The sequence below is a fragment of the Choristoneura fumiferana genome, chromosome 14 (genome assembly GCF_025370935.1).
Source record: "Choristoneura fumiferana chromosome 14, NRCan_CFum_1, whole genome shotgun sequence".
Taxonomy (NCBI): domain Eukaryota; kingdom Metazoa; phylum Arthropoda; class Insecta; order Lepidoptera; family Tortricidae; genus Choristoneura; species Choristoneura fumiferana.
The window spans coordinates 16,402,342-16,408,341 of record NC_133485.1 but is presented as its reverse complement, the minus strand read 5'-3'; the positions used below and the strand labels follow the sequence as shown (position 1 = coordinate 16,408,341).

Sequence of the window (6,000 nt, the reverse complement as noted above, 5' to 3'; positions counted from 1 at the left end):
AGATACCTACAAAGGAGGGTGTCTAATTGGCCTAATGACCAATAAGGACAAGCGATATGGCACTGGATAGCTTATTCTACCACGACCAGATGGCCTAGTGGTTAGAGAACCTGACTATGGAAGCTTGAGGTCCCGGGTTCGATTCCCGTGTCGGGGCAGATATTTGTAATAAAAATACGAATGTTGTTCTCTGGTCTTGGTGTTTACTATGTATTTAAGTATGTATCTATCTATATAATTATATTTATCCGTTGCTTAGTAACCCATAACTCAAGCTTTGCTAAGCTTATGGACTAGGTCAATTGGTGTGAATTGTCCCGTGATTATTTATTTATTTTATTTATCTAAGTTCTAAAACTTTACTATGGCAGGTAGTCCCTGAATCGTTGTGTGAAAAAAGTTACCGCTTGCATAAAAGTAGGTTTTTTTCGATACTAAGTAAGTTCCTGTAATGTTGATGACTTTGTTTTATATGCGTTTTCATATTTTTGTACACAGCGATTCGAGATTGCCCGCCGTACAAAAAGTTGTAGAATATAAAAAAAACCTTTCCAAATGTATATCGGCCTGGCCACGAACTCGCGCGGCTTGCGGCAGCGGCAGCGGTGAGCGGCGAGCGGCCAAAACAAATTCAAAAGACGCTTGAAGCATGCCACGAGCCACCGCGGCGCGGGGCGGCGCGCGGGGGGAACAACGATACGGGCAATGAGGGCTATCGTTCTTTGTTCACTAGAGGCGCGCACTGTTGCGTGAGGTTTTTAAGTTATGGCTTTCAGAGTCTGTTATTACGGGCGTTAAAACAAAGTTTAGATTAAAATCATATTTAAAACACCTTAAAACCGTACCGTAAAAATATCCAGCAACCACAGTGTTGCTTAGTCCCGTTTTGTTCGTAAAAAAAGGGAGGATAAAAGTTTCAAAAGACAAACTGTCTCAAAACACATGACATTTCATGGCCCGTTACGCAATAATGCCATAATTAATTTCAGGTAAATGCAAAATATTCACAAAAAAAATCTAATTATAAATAAACCCGCGTAGCTCACCCAAAAACTATGAGATTTGACATTTCGTAGACCTCACGCTACACTAGCGCCTCTAGCGGCGAATTCATTCGCGATAGCCCTCATTAGGAGGGAGGCCACGACTCAGAGCGGCGCGAACGGCGTTATTGGCGGGACGCATCGGCCGGTTAAACAAGGAACAACATTTTTTAGACGATTCGCGCGCGACAAAATGGATACAGAACTATTTATCGCCGAAATTTTAAATAGGCCCGCCATATGGCTGTCGAAGTCGAAACATCCTCAGAATAAGTTGAGGCATGCGATCAAACCGACTTCAAAAAAAGGGGGAGGTTATCGCCTCTGATGTTCAAATTTCAAAATCATCATCCCAGCCTATATACGTCCCTCTGCTGGGCACAGGCCTCCTCTCAGAACAAGAGGGCTTGGGCCATAGTTCCCACGCGGGCCCAGTGCGGATTGGGAACTTCACACGCACCGTTGAATTTCTTTGCAGGTTTGTGCAGGTTTCCTCACGATGTTTTCCTTCACCGCAAAGCTCGTGGTAAATTTCAAATGTAATTTCGCACATGAATTTCGAAAAAACTCAGAGGTGCGAGCCGGGGTTTAAACCCGCGACCCTCTGTTTGAGAGGCGATAGGTCAAACCACTAGGCCACCACGGCTTCGAAATATTCAATTTCAAAATGTCCTGCCTGAAATATGAGTTACTTTCGAGGCACTGAAGAGCAATTTTCGATAACGCCATTTTATTTTAAATGCGTCCCTTCGGCTCGAAACCGCTGAAGTTATTGCGAAGTACAAGGTATGCTCACTTCACAGGGAACCATGAAGAATGCCATAAACGACCACACCAAACTTAAACACCAACAAGGGTGGAAAACACTGGAAGGTCTAAAGCATTCAAAACGATTCATCGAAAATGTCAGCACAAGCTGGACTAAAAAACTCTGGACACTCAGTAGGAAACAACTCCGACATATCGTCGGGGCATTCACAGGTCACTTCAATACTAAACACATACTAGTAAAGATGGGACTACAGGACAATGAAGTCTGTAGAATATGTGGCGAGGAAGACGAAACAATGGAACACATTATGTGTGAATGTGACGCCCTCGCCAGATCAAGAATGAGACTCTTTGGCGACGGATACCCCGCACCAGGAGACTTTAAGGCACTACCGCTACGTCAAATCATCCAATTTATGGACGAGGTGATAAAGGCAATAGAGTAAGTGCGAAGGAGGGGTAATTACACAAAAGATCCCTACGGGTCGAAGTGTATCCGCAAGGACCCCTAAGGATAAGATAAGATAAGATAAGACAAGGTATGCTCGCCGCTCCGCTCTCCCTCGCCGCGCCGCCCGCCGCCCGCCGCCCCGCTCACCGCTAACGTGAAGAAGAAGAATATATTTATCTTTAATTTTACTGACATTGGCCCAAGCCTTAAGGCCGCCATTCAGGGGAATAATAATAATAGCAAATCTGTGGTGAAAGTGAAATGCTAGAATGACATGTAAACCAAAAACAATTTCATTTGAGTGGCATTAACATAATAATAGAATAAGGTTTGCCAATGAAGTAATCTAGTCTGGAACTGGAGTAAAGTAATTCGGATTACTTAAGCACTTGATTACCCCGAGGAATCAAGATTACAGTAGTGGCTTACAATACCGATTCCAAAAGAATGGATTACAAATGTAATCATAGTTCAGTATTACAGTAATTTTGATTATCGAAGTAATGTAATTGTGTAATTAATTCCAAAAGTAATTGCTTACGCCCAACTCTGTATGTACTCTGTGGTAGGGTCGACTTCTAGATTAAGATATTAATTTTGCATGAAAAGATCTGAACTTATGTTTATTTTTTTTATTTTTTTTAGATTGATATTTTGTTTGAATTATGGATTATTGTGTATGCATCCATAAGTCCGAATAATTGTTGACCCGAAATTTACGACCTACAAAGGTCTCTACCCACCGTATCATGGTATGACCGTAATAGGATCGTAGGAATATTAGAGCATAAGTGACGCTACGGCGACGTTTGGATAGGAAACGTACTCGTGGGCAATCTCATACTTTACGATACAAAGAATATATTTTTAAGATTGGTTTTTGGAGTCGTTTTGTATTTTTTATTTCAACTCCAAATTTTTGTTAAGTACTTTTACAGTCATCCCGTAAAATCCACATCGAAAATACAAACGGAAACATAGATGCACAGAAAAACCAGAAAAAGAGACCAGCGCTGGGAATCGAAGCCAGGTCCTCAGCATTCCTTGCTGCGTGCTATACCGCGTCACCACTGGACAGGAGTACAGACACGAATTTCCCCCACGCACCACATATCTCAGCTTGTTTGTTTCTTATTTAGTCACTTAAGCAGCGACACTAGCGACATCTAAGCCGTAGCCCTCATCGAGAAACTTTCTGCACTCCATTGGAACTTACCGCTCACCCCGACAAGAGATGTCGCTATTAAGCAATCAAATTAAGATTGGTTTTTGGAGTCTCTTTGTATTTTTTTTATTTCAACTCCAAATTTTTGTTACTTTACACAACAACAAGCTGAGATATGTGGTGCATAGGAAAAATTCGTGTCTGTACTCCTGTTCAGTGGTGACGCGGTATAGCACGCAGCACGGAATGCTGAAGACCTGGGTTCGATTCCCAGCGCTGGTCTCTTTTCTAGTTTTTCTGTGCGTCTATGTTTCAGTTTGTATTTTCGATGTGAATATATTTTAGCCTGACACCTCCCTATTACGGTCATAGTGTGATACGGTGTAAGGGGTATACCTTAAGGATTTAAAACAGTTTTTGAATTCTCGTCTACTGCTTTTTTTGTACAATTTTATAGTTTGTATTATGACGAGTCGTGTGTAGTTTTGTAAATAAATCAACATTGCCATTGTTTATGTCTTTTATTTGTGGATAGCTTTTACAATACAATACAATTACTCTTTACTAGATGAAAACCCGGCTTCGCTCGGGTAATATGTAGACTCATAATAACATGTTTGAAAAAAATTTTTGCCAGTGTAAAGACTGTCGTACTTACTTATCGAAAAATCTGACGTATACTCCCATGCTTAATATTATCACAAACGTACTTTCACAGCTAACCTACGTATCGGTATTATTCTCTAGTAGATATTTGTCCTAAATCTTATTTGCCCAAATAACTATGATGTCTCTGTCTCATAATCAAAGAAATTAGACCTAAAGGGGCCCATATACGGTACGATTCGTCTGTACGATTGATCTGATGAAAATCGACGAATCGTACCGTGTGTGGGGCCCTTATGAGGTCACAATGGAGAACGAAATGCAAACCTGTGACACCTGTGACACGTGATGACGTGACACTAACGCCACTTTGATGTGATGGCTTTGATTGACATGTTTACTTCGCAACGCCATTATATACTTAGTAATTTATTCAAGTTTATATTGAAAATACTCGATAATCCGAATTTTCCGCCTACAAGTTGTCGACTCGGATTGACTATTTTTTTACGCTCTTCAATTTGATGTGCATTTCGTTCGAGTCTACCGTACCCCTTGACGAAATTATTAATATAGATTGTACACCAGAAATAGTAATCGATTCAGAAAACAGGTACACAGAGAAAATTACAAGGTAAGCAATAAGCGGCCTTATCGCTTAAGAGCGATCTCTTCCAGGCAACCTTTTTACAGAAAGAAGGATGGACTAGTTTACAGCAGGTGATGCATTAACAATAGATCACCACCATTGGAACCACCACAATTACCATTACCATTAGAATACCTTTAAACTAAATAATAGGTACTGTGTAACACTAGCAACAGTACCCGTAGCGCCATCTGTGGGCTTTGTAGGGAATAACCCCACCGGCCGCCCGCGCCGACAAGTACAGCGCCCGGCGCGTTTTAAAGATGGCGAATTGAACTGATGTTATGGCCGAACGAATAATATGTGAATTGTGATTTCTTTAAGTTAAAAAATTGTACACGAACATTCTGGTGATAAAAATTGTTAATAAACAAATAAATGGTGATGTACAAACACGCTCGTTTCATGGCGCCCTTTCCGTGTGTCTTTAAGTGAAGAACACGTGTGTGTAAAAACGAAAAATCGTGAACTGTGCATTACTTTGACTGTTTTATAAACATTTTTACCTTTTTCGAGTGTTTTTACGTGTTTACAATACTTGCCTACACAATGATGACTCGTTCTGGTAACGCCGCCGCCGCCGCAGAGCACCATTCTGATGTGGATGATGGTGAGCGACCTGGAAATGTGACGATGTCGATGGATAACCTGTCCACCTTGCTGCAAACCATTCAGCAATCGAACGCGGACATGTTCCAGCGGCTGCTGCGCGAAGTTCGCTCTTCGACCCCGGCTTCGGGCGAGCCCGTCAACGTGACCGTCGCCGCCCCCGCCCCTGTCGTGACCGGCAATTTCTCAAAATGCCAGGCCACTTACAGCGGCCGCGCCGAGGAAAGTTTGGAAGGATTTATTGACGCAGTGGAGGCCTACAAAGATTGCTGCCGTGTGACGGATGAGAATGCCATTCGAGGTTTTTCCATATTATTGACTCATTCTGCTGCTACCTGGTGGCAAGGAATCAAAGGCACTACGACGTCCTGGACGGAGGCCCTAGACAGACTTCGGCGAGCCTTCGGAGACCGTCGACCGCCCCACCGGTTATACCGCGACTTATTTGACAGCGAGCAGCAGGTCAACGAAAATACCGACAAGTTCGTGGCTCGAGCTCGAGCAATACTCGCCCGAATTCCCGTCGAGGACCTCACGGATAAAGCCCGACTCGACATGGTGTACGGCTTGCTACATCATCGAATCCGCGAACGCCTTCGTCGTGAAGAGTTGCAGTCTTTTGACGAGCTTCTCAGCAAAGCTCATTCTATCGAAGACGCATTAGAGGTGACAGGGGTGCCGCGGTCAAGCGCAGGGAAGCCGCCAG

The 6,000-nt window shown here is 42.9% G+C and overlaps 1 long non-coding RNA gene across 1 annotated transcript; it reads left to right on the top strand.

The window, feature by feature from the left end:
• The first annotated feature begins 1,003 nt into the window (after positions 1-1,003).
• LOC141434744 (uncharacterized) lies at positions 1,004-3,941 on the top strand. Its single transcript, XR_012452092.1, has 2 exons — positions 1,004-1,829; positions 2,354-3,941. It is a non-coding gene; the product is annotated as an uncharacterized lncRNA (long non-coding RNA).
• Positions 3,942-6,000: the final 2,059 nt, after the last annotated feature.